General features: G+C 41.3%; 1 protein-coding gene across 2 annotated transcripts in view; it reads left to right on the top strand.

The window, feature by feature from the left end:
• Nucleotides 1-563: 563 nt before the first annotated feature.
• Nucleotides 564-13,150, top strand: part of OTUD7A (OTU deubiquitinase 7A) — a 105,726-nt gene continuing 93,139 nt past the window's right edge. Inside the window, exon 1 of one of the 2 annotated variants that reach the window (XM_015872691.2) lies at nucleotides 564-651. The gene's annotated coding sequence lies outside the window, so the exon portion shown is untranslated. Of the gene's footprint in view, nucleotides 652-706; nucleotides 836-13,150 lie in introns of those variants that run through there. The other variant, XM_015872692.2, reaches the window with a different exon arrangement.

A 13,150-nucleotide genomic window follows, 5' to 3' on the forward strand; every position in this document is an offset into this window, starting at 1 on the left:
TCTGTGCTGCATGTTTTGCCTAAGGCCATGATCTTACAGGCTTCTGTTTTTCTAAGTGATTGGAAGTGAAAAAGGGCAACACTCAGGTGTGTCCAGAGGCACATCCCGAACAGTTACCTTTTATATGATGGTGGAAGTGAAAGACTGCTTTGGTGCAGGGGAGGTTTTAACTGAGACTACACCTGTGTCCATCGAGTAGCTGGAATAGCTGGTACCTGAGAAGTTGCTGCGGGCTGATGCAAATAATAATGCTAAGTATCACAATGAAAGGCGTGTGAAAAGCAGTAGCTAGACTAGCACAGCCTCTTTGCAGAGGGCAAGATGCAGTGTGAGGATGCCCAGGGACAGGACGGGCAGGAGGCAGCACCTCGCTCTTTCCTTCTCCCTCGTTTCCCGGCTCGGCAGCCGCTCGCCCCTCCCCGCCGTGTGTCGGTTCCCGTCCTGCCGCCGTCCTTCCTCCGCCGCTGTCAAGGAGAGGCGGGCGGCGGCCGAGGCGCTGCCGAGCGCGACGCCTGCGGGCCGCGGCCAGGCCGGTGCCGCTGCGGCGGGGGCGGGCGCGGGGCGGGGCGGCTCGCGGGGCCGCTGCGGGCAGCCGCGGAAAGGGCCCCTGCGGCCGGTGACTTCATGGGAAGGAGGCGGCGGAGGCGGGAGGTGGGTTTGGCGTTCCGGCACCCGGGGCCGAATGCGGGGCGGGTTGGGGGGGGACCGCGGTGACGGAAAGCGGCAGCTGGGGGACGGCGGAGGCGGCCGGGTGCTTCCCCCCCCCCACACACACACACCGGCCAGAGGAAGATGGAGCTCGGGTAGCGAGGGCGCGCGGGCGGAGCGGCAGCAGGTAAGAGCCGCTTCTCCCTCGTCCCCCGGCGGCAGGTGGCCCAGCTGTGCCCGGCCCGGTGCGGTGTGTCCTTGCCGCCGGCTGCCCTTGCCGCAGAAGTTCCCGCTGCGCGGAGCGGCCGCAGGGCGAAGCCTCGGCCGTGGCCGGGAAAGGGCAGAGCCGGCGTTCGGGAGCAGCCCGACTGCGGGTCGCCGTGCTGGGGATGTGGGCAGGTCTGCCGGCTCTGCCCCCGCCCCGTCTCCCCCGGCTCATTGATGAGCTCCGGGAAGGGCTTCTGCATTGCAGGCTCTCGGCCCGGCTTCGCGTTCGCGGCTCTGCCGAAAGGAGCCGCATCTCGGCCGGCTGCTCGGGTCCTGCTGGGGCGAGAGGCCGCTGTGGGCAGGCGGTGCCTCCTCCGTCCCGTGCTTCCTGAGCCCTGGCAGGACTAATGGGGAGCCGACCGTAGTCAGGTAGATGTGAGATGTGCGCCTGGTGCTTGTTTTGCCTCTGGATGAGCTGTGGGATCTGTGCAAATAACGATTGTTTGGAGTTTATAGGGTGTGATACTGTGCGGGGAGAGGTAATGTGCATGTAAAACATAATGCAGTGAGGCACACGACCTTACATAATCTGAATTTAAAAGCTCGCTACCCCTATGCTTATGCTGGAGGTTGTGGGAAATGTCTGTTCTGTGCTCTTTCTGGGGCTCGTTACTTGTCTGTGTGCACCGATGGTGTGGAGCACCTCATGACCCAGTGCTGAAAATAAAGAAAAAGATCGTGGGCCACTTTTGCTGTAGCTCAGTTACGGTAAGTTCCCATCCCTGGTCCCTGTTGTACGCACAGCATGATACTCGTGGCTGTGTGGGCATACACGCTGCACACTGCAAGAGGGAATGGTCTTTTCTGTTAAATGCACCTCAAAATTGACCGACTATAAGTGTTGTATTTTAATAAATTCCTCAGGCCAGAATAGTGCTGCCATTTTTAGTGTAGAGATGTAAATGCGTATGTGAACAGAAAGAAACCTTTCATGCTTTCCATTTGACCTTCGTCTCAGACAAATATTTGAAAGTGATGATCGGGGCAAGTGTTTTGCCTTGGGATGGTTGAAAATACGTTGCTGGACGCAATGTTTACGACTCAGATCACGTACAGGATGAAATGGAGTGCTTTAAGCTCAAAGGAAACTAATGTGCTAAATTTGGCCCACATTTTAACTCAGTCCTTACAGGTGACATTGACTTCAGAAAAGGTTGCTATGGCACAAATTTAAGGGAAAAGATCTCGAGCTTCTGGAATTAAAGTGCTATTGGTAGGAAAAAATGTTGCTTTCTTATAATCTGTTACTAAAATGAGTATGATAACTGTCAAGGATGAATCTGTCTCCATTTTAGGCTGTTGATGTGGATTGTCTAAATGGTGTCCCTAGAGCTAGAGGGCTTTAGTTTTGGTTTATCAGTGTAATTAAGGATGATGATGGCTTTATGTTGTAGACTTGAAGTGTGCAGGATGAGCAGGTGGGAAGGTGCTTAGTAAGCCTACCTCTGCATCTCTAACACTTCTTGGCAGCTGTCCCACTTATTCATGCTGGTGGATTCAGCAGAAAGGCCAGGGAGTGAGAAGACTTTCTGTGAATGGGTCTCTAGGCCAGGATTTTTGTAGAGCCACATGTGAGCAGGTGTGTGAACACTGACTCAGATCTTGCCATCACAACCATTGAGCTAATTGTTGCCTTTCTTGTTACTCGCTAGGAAAAAAGCAGCTTGTTGGCCAAAGTACTGGATATAGAATTTGTAATATGAAGCTATGTTTAAATCACTGTGATGTTTTCTTGTCATTTACATATCGTTTATTGTATGAGTTCTTTGGTACTGTTTTTGCATTTGGGGAAAACAAATGGTATTTGCCAACATTTTAAATTCTGTTAAACATTATAGGCACATAAGAGTTTAAAAAACACGCTTATCATCTTGTTATCACATATTGTTACTTACCTCATTATTGCCGTAAGACTCACTTAACTCCTGTAGCCTTTGGAGGAGGAAAATCACTGTCAAGATATTCCCACACGGTTGTGTGTTGCTGGAGAGAAAGTTGAGGTTGGAAGTGGGAAAGCACTAAGAGAACTTGCAGGTTATTTGTCACCAGGCAGTCTGTACTTCAGATCTTACTGATGAAGTCTTTGTCTGCTCAGCGTATTCTGTATTCCTTCAAACGTCATTTTTATTTCAGTGGAAACTGCAGCAGACACAAAGAGCACAGCAATACTGTCTGATAGTGCAAATTCTCACCAATTCTGTTTTTCAGCATAGTCACCACCATTAGCTATGTATTTTTACCAGCCATGAGCAAGTGCTTGCATGCTGCACTCATAATGATCTGCACCAGCAGAGTTGACCCGCTGTTGCTGCTGCTGAAATGCATTGCCTGCTATCTCACTGTACTCACATCTGCTTTTTAAGTGTTTCTGCAGTATATCTTGGTACTAGAGCTAGTTTGTTTTTATATGAAATGTCTTTGGCTCTGAGCTTTCAGAAAGCTTACTGCATCTAAACAAGCTTACGTATATGTACATCACTAATTTTCACTGCTTTCCAGCTTACATGCAAGAATGTGAATTCTTCTTGTCTTCCAGACTGAGGAGGCTTCCTAAAATCACTACCACTGATGTTGTGCTGTAGTTCAATAAGCTGCTTTAAAATGTTGAATTGTGGCACTGGTTATTTAAGGCAAAAAAATGCAAGGGTTGAGTTGGTTTTGAATGTTCTTTTCAAGAGTGAGCTTATCTGCAAATAATTCATGATAAATATAGTGTAATTTGTGTATTTTGCATTGTATGTTTAAAACTTCATGTCGGCACACATGTCACAATTTCTGTCTTGTATGCAGTGTTTGAATACCATTTAACCTGTGCAGAGAACAGCTTCTTTTTTATCTCTAGCTATCTTTCTAGCTATCTTTATCTGTCAGTGTTTTCAGGTACTCAGTATTTTATGGCAGTTTTCTTTCACTTGTATGTTTTCTTGGGATCTATCGAGTAATGGTATGTATAGACTAGTTAATCATTGAAGAGATAAAAACCCATGCAGAAAGCGAGCAACCTGTGAGATAACTTTGGTTCTCACTTCTGTTTCAATCATTATATTTCCAGTATAGTTTCTGGAGTTAGAATAAGGAACACTGAGAACTTTTCCAATATTAGATGCTTGAAATGTCACATTTCTAATTGTGATGACTGCTGATGCCATTAGTGGCCTCTGTCATAAGGAAATTTACAAAGTTGTTCCCGCTGCGTATGGCCAGGAGAAGTAATATATTTCAAAGCTGTTGCTCTGATGTTATCAGAAGTATGTTCTAATGCCTTTGATTAAAATGGCTAGCTGCCATGGTGATAGTGCCATAGAAACTGGTAAAATAATCATTGCCTGTTCAGAAGTCTGAATGAAAAAAAGTCTTAAGTTTTTCTGCATTTTTCAGCGTCGTGGAGGGAATGAAATTCTGTTATATTTCTGATTAACAGATTATCGAATGAATGTCTTTCCCCTGTGTTTTACAGCAGACCGGGCTGCGGTTGTACTGGTCCTGTCTAAATAACTAAATGCACGAGTGGCTGACAATTCAGTCATTCCATGGACTCCCAGTCTCAAGAACAAGGGTGCTGGAGTAGAAGCCTTTCTTGCAGTATTGATTTTCATTGTTAAGTCAGTTTGCTTTCCTACTGTAATTACTTTCTAAACAGTACCGTAAACATCGTTTTCTTCAAAAATGCTCCTTCAGCAAGGAAAGGTTACCGCTGTGTCTGTTAGGCAGCATCTGTGTAGCCCTCAAGGTATTGTAATGACAGAGGTTTAACTGGGGAACCTGGCACTGTAAAGCAGCTCATCTGCCTCCAACCATGCAGATTGTGAACTGGATCTCACTCCAGTCATAGGAAACTACTCTGGAAGGCCAGTACATCATTCAGTACTTCTTTTCTGACAATGTTTTTTCCTCACTAAATGTGCATGCATGCCCAAGGCTACAAAATGTTAGGGATCTTTCAGAATTTCTTAGCAAGGTGGGAATGCTGGTGAGTGCTGATTTTGAGCTGCAGCTTGAGAAAATATGACACTGTCTAAAATCTCAGTGTTTAAGTGAGATAATTTCTAATAATGTAAGATGTGTGTTGCTTTGGTGCATACATGTTAAGAAAATTGTTAGTGAATGGTCAGCCTCATCTTAATTATACACATAGTTTGGAAACCTCATCCAGCTACCAATTAATAATGTCTATCTTTGTATTAAATACGAGAATAGCAAATAAGAACATACTCCAGACAATGTCTTGACCAGCTTGTTTCTTCTCTTTTGAGATCTGTTGCAATGAGGCAAAGTACCAGAAGCAGTCCATGACTTGAGGTGTTCTATCTTCTAGTTGGAATGAGTCATTTCTGTGTTACTGGTGAGCAACTGCAATCAAGTGCTTATATGTGATTGGAAATTGTGAAGCAGTGACATGAAGTGATGCTAAATATGTCCTGCTAGGTACATGCTCATTAAGTTTCTGTGAAAATGCTTATATTGTCTTAAGACCTTTTAAAATACTGCTAAGGAGCTTTTGTCCTGTGTTAATATGAATATTCACTGTTAGCCCTGAGATCACTTCAGAGGTTGGATACTTGATGGTGGTGAGCTTCAGCTTATTAGTGAGGTTCAGACTGTAGTGAGTAGCAAACTGTGGAAGGAAACACAGACTGTCAAATGCTGTACTTAGCTTGTGTGCTCTAATCAGAATAACTGCCTGAGACCAGAATCCAGACTGAAGTGTTGCAAGTAGATGGTATTCAGCACATGTGGGAAGATATGAGTAACACGTAATGGAGTGGTCTTCCTGAGGAGGCCAAGAAGATAACATTAAATAAATTCAGGCTGATAAAGTATATGCAGGTTGATAAGTTTATGCTGTTAAGAACAGACAAACAAAAACACAACAAAACAAACAACTGCCATGAACAAAAAATCAACCAGATCACAAAACCAACCAAGCAACCAAAAAAATTGCCACTGAAAAGGAGTAAGTTTTTCATGAACCGTACACACTGGAATGCCCGATCATTTACCAGCTGAGGGTTGATGTCCAAGGTAAAAGTTCACAAGAAAATTCGGAATTCAGAGGTAACAGCTGAGATGCTTTATGTCATTTCTATAAATGTTTCATGTTTGGCTTTTCAGTAACTGTAAAAGCAAGACTTGAAGCAAAATCATGGAAGGGCATCCAAGTGCCAGGTCCTCTTGGGGAAGCTCTACATCGGAATGACAGTGTGCCTCAACGATGTGAGGTCCTGCAAGTTATTCTCACATCCCTTTATGTATTATTATGATACCCTTGTGGGGGGAAATCAGATGCTCTGATATTTGGCTTTATGCAGTGTCTCTTCTGTGTTGGAAGACCCATATGAAGGAGATGGAATTTTTGAGGCTGTTTTTGTGGATGACTTTTAGTGAGTGAGGAACACTTGAAATGACAGGTCCTTTAAAAGCTGTGTGTTTCTTAGGCACTTAGTTCCTCCAGGCTCCTTTGTATGAATGCAATATGCTGGGACCTCGGATAGACAAAATTTGCATATCTATCTGTTTATATTTGAAGATCTCTTACATTTATGCTATGCTAGAGTTTCTTTTTTCTCTTCATTGATGAATATTTAGAGACAGAGTTTTAAATAAGCTGGGGAAAGTTGTTTGCACTGATATAAATAACTCTCTTCATCTCAAAGGCTCCAGACATGCTTTACTGGTTTTCTGCTTCTTATTCTTCTATGTCTATAATCATGCTTGTATCTCTACATTAAGGTGCAAAACTGATAGTAAGGATATTATAATGATTTTGGGCAGGAAATACAAAGATTAATAGGCAGACTGTAAATGGCCAAAGCAGAATTTGATCAGGATTAGTAAAAGGATGCCTACTTCTTGCAAGAAGGAGGAACAGGCTGAGGGCTGGGAAGAATACATTCTGTGAAGGTTGCAGTTCTTTCTCACCCTTCAAAAAGGGAAGTTCTCTTGAAGAAACCATGTCTAGATGTCTGTATTACTTCCTTGGCAACACAATTTGCATTTTTCTCGTTCCTCATTGTTCACAGTTTCTTCTGAGGTTTGTACATACGTACATGAGAAAGAGTAGCACCGTGAAGCCTAGTGCTGTGGTGTTGAAACAAGAAACAGAATTACATTGTCTCGCTGGACTGCAATGGGAGATTCCCTCCTTTTGTTGCTGAATCTATCCCCAAGTACTTAGCTCAGTTTCTACTTAGCTCTCTTTACCCTTGAGAGGGAGAATACGTGTAATTGGTACAGTAGGATGGGTCAGACAGTGGTAGTTTGGGAATTGCAGCTCAGGGCTTTTGACTAGGAGATACAATAGGATCTGGGTCTGTTTGAGCTTGCTATTGTCTGTGATCATAAGCACATGCTACAGAATGTTTGTTGCTTGCTACATGCTGTGGAATTTTTTAATCAAGTTGTCCTTGTGTTTTCTGAAGGCAGTGATTTACTGGCACATGTACCGTGCTGCTATGATGTATTGCTTACGTACAGGCCTGGAAGCCCTGTGACTGCATGAAGATGATAAGCTCATCTCAGTAGATAAGCAAGGTACAGTCATACTGGAAAGTCTGAGGAATGTACATCCAGCTGAAGATCAGTAGTTTGGTTGCTCTCCCTCAGTGCCAGAGCAGATCAGGTAGTTGAAATAAGTTATTATGAGCACAGACTGTTGCATACTGAAGTGTAGACCTCAATTAACGAAGCGATATAAATCACTGGCTTTGTGCTACCAGGGGAATGAACATTCATGCTTGAGCATCCCAGTTGTAAGTATCAGTAGTTGATGACTGTACGTAGCTGATAATATCTTGACTTTATTTGATATGAAATTTGAGAGGGAGCCATTATAATTTTCTGTCTTCCAGTTTTGTCTCCTAAAATATACTTCACGTGAAAATGGGAGAAATGGTTCCTTTACTTGTTAGCTTTCGTTCCACATGTCTCTCAACTGATATACAATACTTTCCTATCCATTATAGACAGGACTGTGTGTTCTCATGAGAGGAAAGGTGTCAAAAGCCACACATAGAAGAAAAACACAGACTGTCTTCCCTTGAATTTCATAAGTTTTCCCTCCCTAAAAGATGCTTTATTTCTGTGAGGAATGAGTTTGAAGAGTATGTAATTTTACTCTGCATGCTGTGTGTCACAGTGGTTAGAATTGGTCCAGTGGCTGTTTTTACCCCAATAGTTGTCCTATAGGAGTTATATGAACATACAGAACAGCATGAATGTTTTGTTCTTATGCATCTGATGAGCTGGTTATTTTTCAGTACAAATCTGAGGCTTAGCAGTGAAGGAGAAAAAGATTCTGACTATAACTTAAATTACTTGGTGCATAGGTGGGCCTTGAGAGTCATGCTACCACACTCTGAGAACAGGAGAAAAAGAGGCCTGGGGCTTTCAAGTTAGGAAAGCAAAATATCCAGTTCTTCCAAACCTTTCATGGTGTTATAATGCCAGAAAATAACCTTTGGGTTGTGGGTCACTTTGGCAGAAGTGACCTCAGAAGGAAAAGCTGTGCCAGTAAAACGCAGATCTAAGTTGGAGTGAACGAATAGTGGCTGGCCAACAAGTTTAAGTTCCTTACTGTTAATCTTTTCACATCTGGATGAACAAAATCCTTTGCTGTCAGAAAGGTTTCAGTTAAGTCCTGGGTGTTGTAAAAACACTTGTCATGACTGATGTGTATGGATAAAAGATCTACTTGGTGATGCTTGAAACAATGCCATATCAGTATATTCACTGGGGCAAAGTGGAATCGTACACAATGTTTTGTCTTACAGATGTGATTTCTTGGTGTTGTTTTATCCCCAAACCAAAATATCTTTGTTGGATATGTCTATGAAATTCTAATTTATTTGGTGGATTTAAAAAATGAATAGATTGCCTTAGATCCTGTGCCCTACCAGTTATTGCACAAGAAATTTCATAGTCTTAAGAGGAGGTAATTTTATAGGTGCTTCACTTTCGTACAGTAAAATCTGGACATCCAAAAGAAAGAATTTCTAATAAGTGCAACTTTAGTTTTGGTAGGTTATGGTTATCTTTTTTATCATCATATCATCAAAAAATGAACATGCTGTTAAGTGTACGACTTGAGATAATGAGCCCTGTATGCTGTCTGTCATTTATTTCTTTAAATGGAGCAGCAGGAATGGAGTTTGCTACTGTTATAAAGGTTAGAAACATCAAAGCAGAACTTAGCTTTCCATACGGATGTTCATGCAAAATATGACCTTTATTTGATCTTTCAGCCTAAGTTCAAAAACCAGTGAAACACAGTAGATATGTGTATGAAAGCCTATATATGTGTATACTTATACAGAGTTTGTAGTGGTTTTGTTAAGAAAGAAAGAGGTTACTGAAAATGTATCTGCAGTTTTATAGGCATGCACTAGTTACAGACAAAAAGCAGAAAGAACTAGTCAAAAAAACTACTGAATTTTTTTGGATTTCTCATACAGTTTGTTGTTTTTCCTTTTAAACATCGGGATGGTCTATTAGTCGATCATATGAACCTTGTCATGTGATTGGAAAAGAAAATACTCCCATAACTTTGAGAATAAACAGGGCTGGTAAATAGTTTTAAGGAATCTATTTGAAATCCCGTTTGCTCATCCTACATCAGTTTGCCAGAAGAGATGCTGTTTTTATTTTCTTTTTAATTTTTTACATTCCTGAGCAGCTGGAGAGCATCAGAGCTTGTAACCTGTTTAATGAAATAGCTGGGTGCAGGGAGCTGCTAATTAGATGCAGTGCTCATTCTGTGTTGCTTCTGCATGTTCCCACTGTTTGTTTGGCCGGAATGAAGTGATGTTATATATTTGTAGACCTAACAGTTCTTCTTTTCTTCAAGCCTCGAGCTGTTAAATTGGGTCACTGCATATAATGCATGTTAAATAAGATGAGGATTTGTCGTATTTGCAGAATTTAGTAGCAGGATTTCACAGTTTGACAAGAAACATATTACAGTTAAGAATAAACATGTTTCTTTTAAGTATCTTAGTAGTAGTTCACAAATGAAGTAGTGTATTCTTCGTGGAAATATCTTCCTTCCTGTGTAAGTATCACAGGATCTGGTTAATCTGACCAAATGTAACGAAAAGCAGACTGCAGCTCTGAAGGCGCAGTGGCTTGGTATGTCCTTGAGCAGTGTTTTTGCAGCAGAACATTAAAGTCTTGTGTGGCAGTTCTTGATGTGATTTCAGGTTTGTTTTTTTGGAAGAGGGGGGGATTAAAATGTTTTTTGGGTTTTATTTTCTTTATTAAATATCAGTAGCTCAATCAGAAAAAAATGTTTAAAAGTTTCCAGAGATCCTGGACTGACTCGAAAAGCTGAGTATGGGACCTTTAGAGATCACATAACCTCTTAGAACCTGATTTTGGCTTTTAGATCATATGAAGTAATATTTAAATTTTTGTCCTGGTGATTAAACTGTGATGTGAAGTTGTGACTTCATTAATTGCTAAGCTGTGGAACCCCCCAATTAAAAAATATAGTTCAATACTTGAAAAAAAACCAAACCAACCCACAAAACAGTGGATCTGGTTATCAGCCACAGAGCCTTGTCAGTTTTCTGTGTACTTCTGTACTTTGTGATGACAAGTGGTTTCCTAGCCCTTGGACATGTCTGTTTAAACCCGAACTTTAATATGTGTAGTCCTTTGTAAGCTCTGGCAGATAACTGAAGGCGCCTCTCTGAGGCGATCCTTGTACTGCCTTCTTCTTTACTTTGCTGCAGCAATTGCATATGTGAGAAAATGTTTGTTGATTTTCAGAGTGTTTGAGCAAACACTGCTGTTAATATGCCGAGTGTTTTTGGAGACAGTTCGTAAGTGGCAAAGCAGCATTTCATGTCAGCTCAGATGGTAGCCTAAGAAGCAGGCGTTCTTTTAAAGTGGAACAGAATGAAGCGCGGTCACGACAAATTGAATGTATAGTCTGAAATAAACAGTATATGATTCAGTAATGATTAGAATTTAGTAAGAAAAATCAGAATTGAGGAGTGCCAGGTTCCTGGTGTGATGGCTGGTTGGTCAGATGTGGTTCCATGGGATCCCTGCGTTTTGTTTTCTACAGAAGATAATCTATTGAAAGGGAAGTACTATTCCTGCTATGTTTTCATCCGTATCTGACTGACTCCCATGTGCAAAGCTATTCCAAGCCTTTCTTTTCTGCATATTCACACTGCTGTGGGTTTGAAATTATTTCATTTTAACAACGCTTATCTCGTTTTGTTAATTTGTTTCCATTCTGTTCTAAAGGAATGCAATTTCTGATTACTTGTTCTGTGATCTGTATTTGCTTGGTAAGCAGTTACTCTTTATTCTTTCTGCTGTGGACCTGACCATTATTTTTGGTACCTCTCAAGAAAAATTGGAAATGAGACCATCCAAAGAAGTGTACCAAGAATAATGAGAGGTGTATTACTGTTGTCAGGAGTAGGGCTGAATGTCCCTGAAGTGTGTAAGTGGCGCTATACGTTTATGCATATGGATTTTTTAATTGTAAAATGTTGTTTCTATGTACCAATGGATACCTGTCTTTGTGTCATTAACTGCATTGGAATTTCTGTTTTGATGGAGAGATGCCTGGTATAGCTATAGAATTTGGTGGTGGAGTTTCTGCTTAAGAAACGACAGGTCTAGTTGAACAATGACATCCTCTTTAGAAAGATACTCAGTCCTGATTTATAGGTTTAGATGAATATCACAAATGTATTAACATTAGCAGCTCTGGTTGCACAGCTTGTAGCTTTGTGGTTTAAAGCAGCTCTTTCGTCTTCTTTCTCTCATGACTGAGCGGGGTTGAATGAATGCAATGTGTTTGAAGGATGGTCCGAGGAAAACTGTTTGATAGCTGTGCCTGGGATGACTCAATTAGGAGGAAATGCTGTGCAGGTTTTAGAACTTACGAAGATGTAAAGCATACAGAATACATGCTGTATTTTTGAACTTGTTAATAATGTGAGATTTATAAGCATCAGTGTGCTTATTTTTATAGAACTTGTTTTACACATAGTTACGTTTTATCGTATGAAAAAAGGTTCTATTGCCTTCTGGTGACAGGTGAGACCATAGGTAGCTTCAGAGGCTTGCAGGTATAAATCACGTTACAGAATCAAGGTCAGGATTGGGAAGCTGATAGTGCTGTTGTACAGATTGGCAATGAGACTATGTTATATGTCTAGAATTACCTACAGTATTAAGTGTAGCAAGTGCTTGGAAAAAAGGCTTCTTTTTGTAGCATCATAAGATAAGTCAGATGTTAAATTTCATGCTTGGCTTCAGAATTTACACGTGATCACTGGAGATGAGTATCTGCCTTAAATAACGTAGTAGGCCATTAATCTTTCGAGAGCTGTTCATGCAATCTTTGCAAAGACAAAGGCACTGAAGATAACGTAATTTCAATAGCACAGCCTGCTATCTCTTGCTGTGTCAGGATATTGTTAATCAGAAGAGTGTGAGTATATTAATAAACATGCCTGCTTCCAAGCTGAATTATCACCTATCTGTTTAAAATAGTTGCTTTTCTCAGATCTTTACTGTTAATGAAATTGCCTCTTAAGATTTTGTGTATCTGAAAAGATGCAATAACAGTGCCAGAAGCTAAATTAATATGCCACAAGAGGCTTTCCTAATGAAATTAATATGGCATTTATAACCTTTTAAGGGAGACTTTTCACCAATTACAGCATGAAATGAAGTCCCAAGAGACTAAGATGCTCATTTTTACCCAAGCTTTTATACTTCTACCCGCTTCTTTTCATGATGCTTGAAATGGAAATTGTGAAACAATGTTCTTTGATCCCTTCCATGGATTCAGAACCTTTTCTGTTATTGTGAGCTTCAGTTTTAGAGTAGTGTTTTATTTTCAGCTTCAGCTGCATTTTTCCACAAGGTAGCAAGTAGCAGTACAGTAAGTACTTCTCTTCAGAAGAATATTTCCTATTTTCTGATAATGTTTCTGTGATTGAAATCCAGTTATTTGAGGCTTGCAGTTACAAAGTAACTTTAACTGTATAAATGCTTTCTAATTTAGGGGGGTTTATTTTTTTCCTTCTGTTTTTATGTTGTAAATGGTGAATCAGGTGTGCTTAACCATTGTTAATTGGAGGTCTTCAGAAGGTAGATTAAAGCCTGCAAAGGAGAACAAACAGGAAACTATTACAGCTGGCACAGATGAAACAGCAAAAACTAGCCTCTAATGGAGCTACACACTGGAGTTCATTTAAAAACCAACAGG

Source organism: Coturnix japonica, chromosome 10 (genome assembly GCF_001577835.2).
Source record: "Coturnix japonica isolate 7356 chromosome 10, Coturnix japonica 2.1, whole genome shotgun sequence".
NCBI classification, from domain to species: domain Eukaryota; kingdom Metazoa; phylum Chordata; class Aves; order Galliformes; family Phasianidae; genus Coturnix; species Coturnix japonica.